At 38.8% G+C, this 14587-nt stretch overlaps 1 pseudogene; it reads left to right on the top strand.

The window, feature by feature from the left end:
* The first annotated feature begins 5083 nt into the window (after positions 1–5083).
* LOC138849644 (large ribosomal subunit protein eL43-like) lies at positions 5084–5645 on the top strand (annotated as a pseudogene).
* The last annotated feature ends 8942 nt before the right edge of the window (positions 5646–14587 follow it).

Consider the following 14587-nt stretch of genomic DNA (forward strand, 5'->3'; position numbering starts at 1 on the left):
ACATAAAGTGAAAAATACTGTTTGAGTACTAGTTATAGCATTAGATCTCAATGTACAGCACACTAAGGACAAAGATCCTACATGAGGAGTAAGTGCACAGTGACTCCTGTTGTTGACTTAACAAATTGACACTCTTGTTTATGGCATCAGTAATCACCCTAGGCTCTTGTCATGAGTTGCCAAGGCTATGGAAGCCCCCTGAGTTCACTGACTCTGATCAAAGTGGAAGTTCTCTCCTCCCTTCAGAGAAAGGTACCTCCTTCTTTGATGACCCGTTCTTTCCACTGGGATCTCACTCATGGAGATCTTTCATTTAGGTTTTTTTTCCCCCCAGAGTGTCTTGGCTTTCCATGCCTGAAATACTCTCATGGGCATTTCAGCCAGATCCACATGCCTTAAGGGCTGATTATGAGGCCAGAGTGCTGTTAGGACATCTAACATTCTATGGGTCTGCTGTGTATCTCACTTCCCATGTTGGATCATTCTCTCCCTTTTTTATTCTATCAGCTAGTATTTGCAGACACTATTCTTCTTTATGTGATCCCTTTGGTTCTTAGTCCTATCATTATGATCAATTGTGAACAGAAATTGATCACTGGGACTAGTGAGATGGCATTGGTACATGCCACCTTGATGGGATTGAATTGGAATCCCCTGGTATGTTTCTAACTCTACTGTTTGAGGTACGTCAGCTTGAGCATGTCCCGAATTGCACATCTCTTCCCTCTCTTATTCCCACTCTTATATTTAACAGCGATCACTTTTCAGTTAAGTTTCATAGGCTGCTTCTCTTTAATTTTTTTTTTAAATTTTTTTTTTATTTTATTTTTGACAGACAGAGTGGACAGTGAGAGAGAGAGACAGAGAGAAAGGTCTTCCTTTTGCCGTTGGTTCACCCTCCAATGGCCGCCGCGGCCGGCACGCTGCAGCCGGCGTACCGCGCTGATCCGATGGCAGGAGCCAGGAGCCAGGTGCTTTTCCTGGTCTCCCATGGGGTGCAGGGTCCAAGCACCTGGGCCATCCTCCACTGCACTCCCTGGCCACAGCAGAGGGCTGGCCTGGAAGAGGGGCAACTGGGACAGAATCCAGCGCCCCGACCGGGACTAGAACCCGGTGTGCCGGCGCCGCTAGGCGGAGGATTAGCCTAGTGAGCCGCGGCGCCGGCCCATAGGCTGCTTCTCTTAATAGTAACTTTCTGAATACAGTAGATTAGAAGTGGCTTTACCATAAATATTTTAATTTTCGAAAATTATTTAATTCCAAACACTAGTAGTGTGCAAGCTAATAGGATATTGAAAATATATAACTTATGGGGACAAAAATGTTTTTAAAAATTTATTTATTTGAAAGACATAGTAAGGTTAATCTGGTTCATTCCCCAGATGGCCACAACAGCCAGGGCTGGGACAGGACAAAGCCAGGATCCAGGAATTCTATCCAGGTATCCCATATGGGTATTAGGGGTCTGAGCACTTGGGACATCATCTGCTGCCTTCCCAGGTACATTAACAGAAGCTAGAAGCTGAACCATTCAGGACTCAAATCTGCACTTGAACTGGCATTCTGATAAGGGATGCTGGCGTCCCCAAGTGGTGGCTTCACTCACTTTGCCACAATATCAGCCCCTAGGGAGAAAAATCTTAACTTAGTTTCTTGAGTTTATATTGCAACATCCTGTATAGTTATAACAATAGAAGCTCACTTGGATAAATTGTTTTGCTTTTCACAAATAATTACATGTGTAGAGGAATTATTGTAACTATAACTAAGCATACAGAAGGGATAAGAAATTTTGGTTAGAGATAACAAGACACTGAGAGATAGATGCTAAGTAAATTATCAAAATTATCCAAGAAATAAGATGGTATACACAAAATTAGATGAAGTAAAAAGAGAATATATTGTAGGAAAGGAGATAAAATTTGGCAACTTAATGAAGCATAACTTCATTTACAGATGAACAAACAAGAACCCAGAAAGGGTTTGTTTTGTGTGTGTGTGTGTGTGTTTTTTTTTTTTTTTTTTTTTGACAGGAAGAGTTAGACAGTGAGAGAGAGAGAGTCAGAGAGAAAGGTCTTCCTTCCGTTGGTTCACTCCCCAAATGGCCGCCATGGCCAGCACTGCGCTGATCCGAAGCCAGGAGCCAGGTGCCTCCTCCTGGTCTCCCATGTGGGTGCAGGGCCCAAGCACTTGGACCATCCTCCACTGCCCTCCTGGGCCACAACAGAGTGCTGGACTGGAAGAGGAGCAACTAGGACTAGAACCCAGCGTCCATATGGGATACTGGCACTGCAGGTGGAGGATTAACCAAGTGAGCCACGGCGCAGGCCTCCCAGAAAGTTTTTAAAGCCAAGTGTCCAGGGTTCTGGCACAGGCAGTCTACCACTTTCCCATCTGTCACTCAGCCTCCCAGCCCAACTGCTGCCAGCAAAGCTCTTTCTCAAAGAAATGAACACGAAATCTGCTTCATTTCTAGCCTCCCTTGACTCCTTGAATACTCTGCTCATGTATTACTTCCTTCTGTCTGTCACTTTTTATCAGATGTTTTTGCTGCTTTCTCAGCCTAATTCTTCTCATTGTACATTTAGAGCTGCTTTCATGGATTCGGTGTCCATTTCTAGTGATTCAATTTTCTTATTTGTAAAATGAGAGAATTAGAGTAGCATCTTGTTAATTCGAAAGCATAGTCTGAGATAATAAAAATGATCAATATTATAAAGGTCTTACTAAAAAAATAATTGTCTGTACAGACACCTCACCCAAGGTAAACAGACGGTAAGTAAGCAAATGAAAAAAATGTTCAACATCATATGTCATTAGGGAATTGCAAATTACACAGGGAAATACCACGATGCACCTCTCAAAATGACCAAAATCCAAAAACTTTATTTAGTGGAGCATTAAGTCTTTGACAATAATGTAAATTGAAAATATGTTATTTCAAAAAAATGTTAAAAAGAGAGTCCAAGTTTCCAATATGTGAAGTTTAAGATTTTCTGTGAGTTGTTCCAACTTTATTGTCTCAATTATAGGCAAATTAGTTTAATGATTTTCTTGTACACCTAGCAATTTTATCTACACTTCAGATCCACTTCACTACTCATTTGCCTATGAAGAAAATGCTCTACTTTTTTTTGTTTGTTTGTTTGTTTGTTTTGACAGGCAGAGTGGACAGTGAGAGAGAGAGACAGAGAGAAAGGTCTTCCTTTGCCGTTGGTTCACCCTCCAATGGCCGCCGCTTTTATGGTACTCACTTTGTGTTCTGTCCTTTCACAAATGTGATTAACTTTTGTTTTTTTTTTTCAGAAATTAAGTTAATTCTGTTAGAGGAATTAAAGTATTGTGGATATTTAAGCACCTGGAAGTCTACCTCTATCTATTCCTCATGCTTCTCCTAAAACTGTTTCCACCTGGCATTAATTATGTAGCAGGGGTTGGGACTTGATTGACTATTTCTAGCAATTAAAGACATCAGTGTAGTTGAAATATGAGTAATGCATATTGTCCTTTAGTAATAATTTTCTTAAATGCCAAAAAACCTAACTGGTTTCTTGGTGTTAATTTTGATACTAGATTCTTAAATGGTCTAAGCAAATTAACAAGAAGCCACAGCATTGTCTTTCTTTTTCTTGGATTCTTAAATATTGAAGATTAAAATTATTTTGATAAATGTTACTTTAGCTCACAAATAAATGCAAATAGATTGTAATTAAGGTTAACAGTATGCTCACTTTGAAAAAGCTAGGTTAATATGATTCTCTATCACAACAGTATTCAAATAAAGGGTGTGTACTTTTAAGTAATAATAATAAATAAAAGTTACCTCAGTGATGTATTTTAGATTCCTTTTTTCACAAAAGGTTGTCTGATAGAATTACAAATATTTGAATGTACCTGTTTTCTGAATTAAAATGTAAAATAGACTCCTCCTCCTTCCTAAAAAATTTATTTTTAAATTCTGTTTCCATGAACTTTTTGAAGTATCCTTGTGTTGGATAGCTCAGGATAGCCAAAACATAAATGAGCTATTACTACTTTTGAAAACAAAAAAGAATTTACAAATTTATGGGCCACTGATACTGTTTAGTCACTTTTTTTTTTTAATATGGGGTTTAGCTCTATTTTTACTGTTCTGGTGGAACAGATGTGGAAGGGCAAACATTCACATCACCAGGTCCTGGAGGTGAGCATATAATGTAAGAAGTGTCATTTATTTGGGGGCTGGTGCCGTGGCTCACTTGGTTAATCCTCTGCCTGTGGTACCGGCATCCCATATGTATGCCGGGTTCTAGTCCCAGTTGCTCCTCTTCCAGCCCAGCTCTCTGCTGTGGCTTGGGAAGGCAGTGGAGGATGGCCCAAGTGCTTGGGCCCCTGCACCCACATGGGATACCAGGAGGAAACACCTGGCTCCTGGCTTCGGATCAGTGCAGCACTGGCTGTGGCGGCCATTTGAGGAGTGAGCCAATGGAAAGAAGACCTTTCTCTCTGTCTCTCTCTCTCACTGTCTATAACTCTACCTGTCAAAAAAAAAAGTGTCATTTATTTGGAAATTCAATGCCTGAACTTTCTTTGCAGTTCCACCCTCTATAGGGCTTTGCATATAGAAGTCTCTTACTGAGAGTTATCAGTAGGAATGATAAATGTTCACTTAATTATGTACTTAACAGTCATAAATTTACAAGAAAACATTTATAACCCTTACAGAAAACATAACTTTCCTAGCACATATTCTAAGGGAAGCAGTATCAGAAAGCAACAGGAAGTGTTTTTCTTAAGGGAGGACTAATTATTGCTGTTCTCAATTTTCAGAGGAAATTAATTCCTTTTTACAAAATGTAGATTTTAGAAATCTATTACTGTATATTTAAATGAACATCTCTTAGTTTCAATGAAAGCACAGAAACCAGTCACTTTCCTATAAACAAAATGAAAGAGTTTAGTTCAAAGACATTGGACTTACCTTGGTAAACAACATTTGAATATTGTGATTACCTTAAAGATGACAGGCACTGGCTCCCTGGAGGGAAGTAATATATGGCAAGCTTAGAGAAAATGGATTATTCAAGATGTCATATCTTGAAAAAGAAATAATATCTTTGATATTCAAAGCAACAGAAGATTATTTAATACATGTGCTAGAGAAATCAGTGATACATTTGATGTTTAGAAAAGATAGGGTTTTCTTTCTCTGGGCTGGGACCTAGATGGTGGCGATATGGCTAAACACACCAGGAAGGTCAGGATCCTGGGTAAATAAATACGGGACCCACTATGACGCCTTGCTCCGCAAAATGGTAAGAAAATTGAAATCAGCCAGCATGCCAAGTATACTTGCTCCTTCTGCAGCAAAATTAAGATGAAGAGACCAGCCATGGGAATCTGGCACTATGGTTACTGCATGAAAACAGTAGCTGGTGGTGCCTGGACATACAACACCACTTCCACTGTCACAGTGAAGTTTGCAATCAGAAGAATGAAAGAATTAAAAGACCTGTAGAGGCGTCATCTTTGAGATATCAATAGCCTATTATAAATGGGTTAATTTTTATAATAACAACAAAAAAAGATAGGGTTTTAAGAAAAGTTGCTATGTTTTCCTCTCTCATGTAAAGGAGACTGGATATGTCAGGTTGGGGAAAATTCAGAGGAAAAATTATTAAACCTAAATATTGTTAAATAATGGAAGGGAACAGGTCATATTTAACATAATGACACATTAAAAGTAGAGATAAGTTGTTTCCTTTTACTGGGCTCATCAATCTTAAAATCTGTTCAATGAAGTCAAGATACATATAACTATTATAAAATCTTTCCTTTTCTCCAGAACTGTTGAAAAACAATGATGGATTCCATGTCTTACCAGTGAGGCTGCTGTATCAATCTCATAGTTGTACCAGTCTCACAGTTGTGACAGTATTTATTTGGTTTATTTGGTTTTACAGTCTGGGTTAGTGCCTTTTTTTTTTTAAATTAATATGTTTTTTAACTAATTGAAATTTTTTAGCTCACCATAGGTAAACCCATTTGGATTTTTATGGGTTTGTTCTCAAGAGGTAGTAGGCCTGAACTCTTTGGCTATCATTCCTTATGAAAGATAGCAGGCTTCAATATGGACAAGCTATTACTGATTACTGCTGTATTTTTTAAATAACTTTAGGAACTGCTGATCATTTGTGTTTTAGTCTTATGTTTCTTAGAATATCAGAGTCATCAGAGATGACTATTAGTTTGTAGATTCTAGGCCTTGCACTTGATCTTTGTAATCAGTTTTACTGGGTCCAGGAATTTACCCTGTAACTTAAAACTTCCCAAGTGATTTATTTGTGCCCTAGAGTAATTTTTTAGAAAAATGAGTTGGTAATTTCCAGTGGATAAATTAGTGGTATGGGCACTTTTTAAAAAAACTTTCAAGGCTTCCATAGCCTTGGCGACTCATGACAAGAGCCTAGGGTGATTACTGATGCCATAAACAAGAGTGTCAATTTGTTAAGTCAACAACAGGAGTCACTGTGCACTTACTCCTCATGTAGGATCTCTGTCCTTAATGTGCTATACATTGTGATTTAATGCTATAACTAGTACTCAAACAGTATTTTTCACTTTGTATTTCTATGTGGGTGCAAACTGTTGAAATCTTTACTTAATGTATGCTAAACTGATGTTCTGTATATAAGGAGAATTGAAAATGAATCTTGATATGAATGGAAGGGGGGAGGGAGCTGGAAAGGGGAGGGTTGCAGGTGGGAGGGAAGTTATGGGGGGGAAGCCATTGTAATCCATAAGCTGTACTTTGGAAATTTATATTCATTAAATAAAAGTTAAAAAAAAAACAAAAAAACTTTCAATTTAATGACTTGATACTCCTGGATTAGCTAAATTCATCTGCCATTTCTCCAGTTACCCCTACAGAGAACCAAAAACTAAGCTTGCTCTTAAGGCATATGGCATGGCTTTATAGTCACAACTAGGAGTTGACAATTAGCCCGACTGTTTTATTGCTGGTGGAAGAGAAAATAATTAATTGCAGTTGTAACATTAACTATTCATTATTTTTGGGAGATGTTCCCTGTCTTTTAGTTTGCTTATAGCATCAATCTATTTAATTAACTTATTAAATAATAAATATTTGGCATATAAATAAACCTATTTATTAGGCTACCTAGAAAAGATTTTACAATGTTTTACTCTTAGAAGACATACACAGAAATTATTTTTATTAAAAATACACATTTTATTGTAATCATGATAATTTAAGGCTAAGTTAAGTATTAGATTATCCCATTATTAAAATATTTTCTGGTTTTGATGATTGCAATCACTGTGTATCATAGAATGTTTGCTTTTAAAAATCACTTTTCCCCTTGTGTATGTGTGTGTGTAAGCAAAATTTGGGAAAGTTTAAAATTTTTCCATCTTTATTGAGGTAAATAATAGACAAGATTACATATGTTTTAGGTGTATAATATGGTATTTTGACTTGTATGCATTGTGAAAATACATATACTGTAGTTATCACAATCAAGTTAATTAATATATCCAAAAGCTCAAATACTTACCTTTTTTTGTGGTGAGAACATGTAAGACCTACTGTCTGCAAATTTCAAGTATACAATATGGTCTTAGTAATTGTAATTGCTGTGCTACACATTAGATTGCCAGAATGCATTCATCTTATAGCTAAAAGTTTATTACCCTTTGCCCAATATCTTCCCAATTTTCCCATACCTCTTGTCCCTGGCAGCCACCATTTTACTGTCTGCTTCTATGAATTTGAGTTTTTAAAAATTGCACATTTGAATGAGTGTCTTTTTAGGCCTAGCTTATTTCACCTAAGGTAATATCTCCCAGGTTATCCATGTTGTTGCAAATGACAGGATATCCCTCCTCTCACTCCCCCACCTTTTAAAATACTGAGTGATATTCCATCATATATAAATACAACATGTTCTTTGTTTACTCATCTGTCAATAGACACTTAGTTGTTTCCATATCTTGGCTATCCTGAGTAACTCTGCAATGAACAGTATCTCTTTAGAGATACTTACTCCACTTATTTTAGGGAAATATTGATAAGCAGGATTACTGTGTCATCTGTCACTTCTATTTTTAATTTTTAAGAAAGCTCCATACTATTTTCCTTGATGGCTGTAGTCATTAACATTCCCACCAATACTGTACAAGGTTTCCCTTTTCTGTGTATTCCTGCTAAAACTTAATTGTGGTTTTGATTTGCATATCCCTGATAGATGATATGGAACACTTTTTCATATATCTGTTGGCTATTTGTAAGTCTTTTTTGGAAAAAATGTCTGTTCATATCCTTTGCCCCTTTTTAATTTATTTTTTGATGTTGAGTTGTAAGAGTTCTTTATCTATTTTGCATATTTACCCTTTATCAGATATATGGTTTGCAAATATTTTCTCCCAATTTATAGGTTGTCTTTGTAATTTGTTAGCTGTTGTCCCTGATGTGCAGAAACTTTTTAGTCTGATGTACTGACCGAGTGCAAACAGAGGAGTACCACACATTGATAAAATTTGACAGTCCTTTATTGTCAGTGGTGGAGAGTAGACTCATGCCTATTGAACTCTTGACCTCAAAGCACAAAGCAACAGGGTTTATAAAGGCAAAAACCACAAGGAGGGGAGGTGGAATACATGGTTTCTAGGATGGGGGGGGAAACATGGTTGCTAGGGTCAAGCTGACCTAAGGCCTATGTGAAACCAATATCAATTACAATCTTGACAATAGACAAATTACAATCTTAACAATTAATCCAGGTACAGCCTATCTGTTTTAAGCTTGAGCAATCATGCTAGGGAGTTTCTATGTTCTGCCAGGTGGGATGCAGTACACTGTTACTGTCTAACTTTTAGATCATAGTTTCAGACCAGTTTCACCTGGGGGGGGGTGCTTTCTCAAGATGAGTATCCTGTGCTCTAAAATGGAGCCCCTATTGTCAAGATATTACTTCAGTACCACTTGTTTGCTTTTACTTTTGTTGCCTAAAATTTTTATTGTTGTTAAGTAAACTTGGTCTTTGGTACTGTGGATAAATTTAGTCCACAGTACCTAATGGATAAAATTTTATTGCCTTTTAGGCATAGTCATGATATCCTAAAATTAACACTTATAAGAAAATTTCAGCATAAATTACTTGAACCAGTGAAAAATTTAGTCCTTTAGTCATCTTTTAACATCTTACTTCAGTATGTTTTCCCTTATTTAGACTCAGGATACATGCAAAATAAAAATGTGGCTTCTCATAAAGATAATCTTTTCATCTTTTTTTGTTAGCAAAGTGAATTCTTTTCTTAAATAGGATGAAAATACTATTCACTTCTGTAAATCTTCTGTCATTACCTGGTGTGACAGCTCCCCTGGATTTGTTATGGATCTCTTGAAAGCTAGAGCTATTTTGGGTCCCTTGACAGGAGTAACAGACTGTACAAAGACCTCTTATAGGCATTGCAATGGAGCTGTTCCTTAACTTTTATCATTGATTGCCATAACTCTTCAAAATTTAATATTGGATTTAGAACTCTTATTCATAAAGTATGAAAATGTATTTATTCCTTTTGCTGCCACTAATTGTAGATGTCTAAAACTGTACATTTTGGTCTATTGTGATATAGTCAATTTGAAAAAGAATGGTTTTGATATCAGAAATGATCCCCTAAAATCTACATGAGAATGTGGCCCCTAAAGTTCCCCAGAAGCACCATCTGGGATGCCACATATGTTACCGGAATTTGGGGTGCCATATGATATCACCATATGCTTATTAATAAACCCCCAATATTAATAAGCTCAAGAGGGTTCTTGCCTAATATTTAGAGAAGAATTCTAAATACTGGCATCAATAAATGAGGCAGCATGGTACATTTTAAGCTTTTATTTAGTGTGAAAGATGCATATGAGAGTGAGAGCTTTATCTAAGAGAGAGAGGTAAATCTGGGTTCATACTGAGTACCAGGAACCAGCCACATGGAGGAGCATCTAGGCCAGGAAGCCTAGGGCAGGTGGCCCAAAGGCCACATGCCCTGGGAGTGCAGGGCTACAGCAAGCCCCCTCCTGGCAAGAGACCAGGAAGCAGAAGATAAGGGTGGACACACTGTGTCCCAGGCTCTTAATCCACACTCAAAGGGGAGCAGTTAATTAATCTGATTGGCTGGTGGACACCCAGATCTGGCCAGGTGGGGGCATGAGGTCACACAGGGGCATGGCGAAGGCCTGGTCTTCCAGCTCACAACCTAATTGATTTTAACCTGTATGTCTGCCTACCTCCGTTTCATTGTGTAGTGTTATCTATAGAAACCCTTGACTAGAGGGGGGCGGAGCCAAGATGGCGGAATAGTGAGGGCGTGCGCCGATAGTCCGGGAAAATTTAGTTTAATAAAAGGGGAGTTATGGTAGCCTCAGAAAAAAGAACCAGGAAAATATTGCAGAGGAAACTCTTCTGGATCGAGTGGCCGTGAATCGGAGGACCTACTGGGAGAACAAGGTCGCCCACCGCGTGGAAGCCGAGCCGCGGGACCGAGCCGCGGAAGCCGCAGGGTCTGCGCACCAGTGCTCAAAGGGGAGTGCGTGCCACACAGACAACAGCCGGGAGGCTTGGGAAGTCCAGGGCTCCGAGTCCACACATCGGCGCTGGAAGGGGAGCGGACCTGTGTGGAGAGCGTGGGAGCCCACAGTTCGGGACACCAGCGGCAGACTCAACACACCAGCGCTGGAACGCGAGGTGAGCCGAACCTCAATAGCCCGAGACACCGGCAGGCAAGTGGAGAGAGGAGACTAGAGAGAACGACCCCCGGGGGGGAGAAAGTTCACCAGGCTAACTAGAAGAGAGAGAGAGAACAAAACAAAAACAAAAAGGTGACTGGTATGGACACGGGTTTCTCTCTCTCCGCTCACCTCTCAAGGGCGAGCAAGACAAAGAGCAGGCGCCATCTTGGACATACGTCATAAGCAGAGCGACCTCAGGTCTGCACCGGCCCTGAGCCTAGCAGAAAAACCTGACTCTGGGTGGGGCGAATTAACAGGAGATTAGGACCTAGTAAATTCGTGGTGCTACTGAACTGAGACTGTGATAAAATAGACGGTGGGGGAGAGAACTCACGGAATTCACGTGAGCACTCTCCAGAGATGCTACAATTCCGTAACTTTAGCAACCCAGTGGGAGACTGAAGGAGAATTTGAGCCCACTCTGAGGGCCGAACAGATTTCCTGTGTGGTCCTTGGGAAAGAGCTTCCGATCTCTGGCTCCTGTGGGTATATCATTTGCCTGCTAACTACCTCCAACTTCGTTCAGCTGTGCAGAATAACTTCCCTTTTGAATCAAAAAAAAAAAAAAAAAAAGAGAGAGAGAGAGAGAGGTTTACCATGCCTAACCTGGGAGTGTCACCTTTGGCACACCAAACAGAGCTCTCAGGCCACACCCATCTCAAGCCCTAAGGCTCCATCAAAAACAGATAGTCCACTTAATCTAGAGTCATAGTATAACAAGAAAAAGCACCACAGTGAAGAAACCAAATATCTCCAATATGCCAAATAACAAACGCAAAAACCGAGGTAATAAAAACAAGGAAGTCACCATGACGCCCTCAAATGAAAAAGACACCCCAATTCAAGATTATGGAGATGATGACATAGAAGAAATGCAAGAAGCAGATCTCAAAAAATTGATAAGAACATTAAGAAGTTCTCAAAAACAAATTCTTGAACTACAGAAATCCTTAATGGACAAGATAGAAAATCTCTCTCGTGAAAATGAAATATTAAGGAGGAATCAAAATGAAACGAAACAACTAGTACAACAGGAAACTGTGATAGTGACGAGAAATCATAATGAAGTGAAGAATTCAATAGATCAAATGACAAACACAATAGAGAGCCTTACAAACAGAATGGGTGAAGCAGAAGAGAGAATATCGGACTTAGAAGACAGAGAACAGGAAAGGATACAGTCAGCCCAAAGAAAAGAAGAGGAAATTAGAAATCTAAAACATATTGTCGGGAATCTTCAGGATACTATTAAAAAACCCAACATTCGGGTTCTAGGAGTTCCTGAAGGCATGGAGAGGGAGAAAGGATTAGAAGGCCTTTTTAGTGAGATATTAGCAGAAAATTTCCCAGGTTTGGAGAAGGACAGAGAAATCCTAGTACAGGAAGCTCACAGAACCCCTAATAAACACGACCAAAAGAGATCCTCACCATGACACGTTGTAATTAAACTCTCCAGAGTGAAACATAAAGAAAAGATCCTAAAATGTGCAAGAGAGAAACGTCAGATTACTCTCAGAGGATCTCCAATCAGACTCACAGCTGACTTCTCATCAGAAACCCTACAAGCTAGGAGGGAATGGCGAGATATAGCCCAGGTACTAAGAGAGAACAACTGCCAGCCCAGAATATTATATCCTGCAAAGCTATCATTTGTGAATGAAGTTGACATAAAGACTTTTCATAGCAAACAGAAATTGAAAGACTTTGTTGCCACTCGTCCAGCCCTGCAAAAGATGCTTAAAGATGTGTTACACACAGAAACACAGAAACACGGTCATCAATAAGAAAGAAGGTAAAGGAAGGAGACCTCACAGCAAAAGATTACAGGGAATTCAAAGCATATATTAGAACTTATCTTTGGCAAATGGCAGGGCAAAGTTACCACTTATCATTAGTCACATTGAACGTGAATGGCCTAAACTGTCCAGTTAAAAGACACCGATTGGCTGATTGGGTTAAGGAACAAAACCCATCTATTTGTTGCTTACAAGAAGCACATCTTTCCAACAAAGATCCATACAGACTGAAAGTGAAAGGCTGGAAAAAGATATACCATGCCAACAGAAATGAAAAAAGAGTGGGCGTAGCCATCTTAATATCGGACAACATAAACTTTACCACAAAAACTGTTAAGAGAGACAAAGAGGGGCACTATATAATGATTAAGGGATCAATACAACAAGAAGATATAACAATTATCAATGTATATGCACCTAACTACAGGGCACCGGTTTATCTAAAAGATTTGTTAACAGACTTAAAGGGAGACTTAGACCCCAATACAATAGTACTGTGGGACTTCAATACTCCACTCTCAGAAATAGATCAACAGGACAGAAGATCAACAAGGATACAGTAGATTTAAATGACACTATAGCCCAAATGGATCTAACAGATATATACAGAACTTTCAATGCTACAGCTAAAGATTTTACATTCTTCTCAGCAGTACATGGAACCTTCTCTAGGATTGACCACATACTAGGCCATAAAGCAAGTCTCAGCAAATTCAAAAGAATTAGAATCATACCATGCAGCTTCTCAGACCATAAAGGAATGAAGTTGGAAATTAGCAACTCAGGAATCCCTAGAGCATACGCAAACACATGGAGATTGAGCAACATGCTCCTGAATGAACAATGGGTCATAGAAGAAATCAAAAGAGAAATCAAAAATTTTCTGGAAGTAAATGAGGATAACAGCACAACATACCAACACTTATGGGACGCAGCAAAAGCAGTGTTAAGAGGAAAGTTTATATCAATAGGTGCCTACATCAAGAAATTGGAAAGGCACCAAATAGATGAGCTTTCAGTTCATCTCAACGATCTAGAAAACCTACAGCAAACCAGACCCAAATCTAGTAGGAGAAGAGAAATAATTAAAATCAGAGAAGAAATCAACAGGATTGAATCAAGAAAAACATTACAAAAAATCAGCCAAACGAGGAGCAGGTTTTTTGAAAAAATAAACAAAATTGACACCCCATTGGCCCAACTAACTAAAAAAAGAAAAGACCCAAATCAATCAAATCAGAGAAGAAAAAGGAAATGTAACAACAGACACCACAGAAATAAAAAGAATCATCAGAAATTACTACAAGGACTTGCATGCCAGCAAACAGGGAAACCTATCAGAAATGGATAGATTCCTGGACACGTGCAACCTACCTAAATTGAACCAGGAAGACATCGAAAACCTAAACAGACCCATAACTGAGACAGAAATTGAAACAGTAATAAAGGCCCTCCCAACAAAGAAAAGCCCAGGACCAGATGGATTCACTGCTGAATTCTACCAGACATTTAAAGAAGAACTAACTCCAATTCTTCTCAAATTATTCAGAAAAATCAAAGAAGAGGGAATCCTCCCAAATTCTTTCTATGAAGCCAGCATCACCTTAATTCCTAAGCCGGAAAAAGATGCAGCACTGAAAGAGAATTACAGACCAATATCCCTGATTAACATAGATGCAAAAATCCTCAATAAAAGTCTTGCCAATAGAATGCAACAACACATCAGAAAGATCATCCACCCAGACCAAGTGGGATTTATCCCTGGTATGCAGGGATGGTTTAATGTGCGCAAGACAATCAATGTGATACACCACATTAACAGACTGCAGAAGAAAAACCATATGATTATCTCAATAGATGCAGAGAAAGCATTTGATAAAATACAACACCCTTTCATGATGAAAACTCTAAGCAAACTGGGTATGGAAGGAACATTCCTCAATACAATCAAAGCAATCTATGAAAAACCCACGGCCAACATCCTATTGAATGGGGAAAAGTTGGA

This window comes from Oryctolagus cuniculus, chromosome 5, assembly GCF_964237555.1.
Source record: "Oryctolagus cuniculus chromosome 5, mOryCun1.1, whole genome shotgun sequence".
NCBI lineage: Eukaryota > Metazoa > Chordata > Mammalia > Lagomorpha > Leporidae > Oryctolagus > Oryctolagus cuniculus.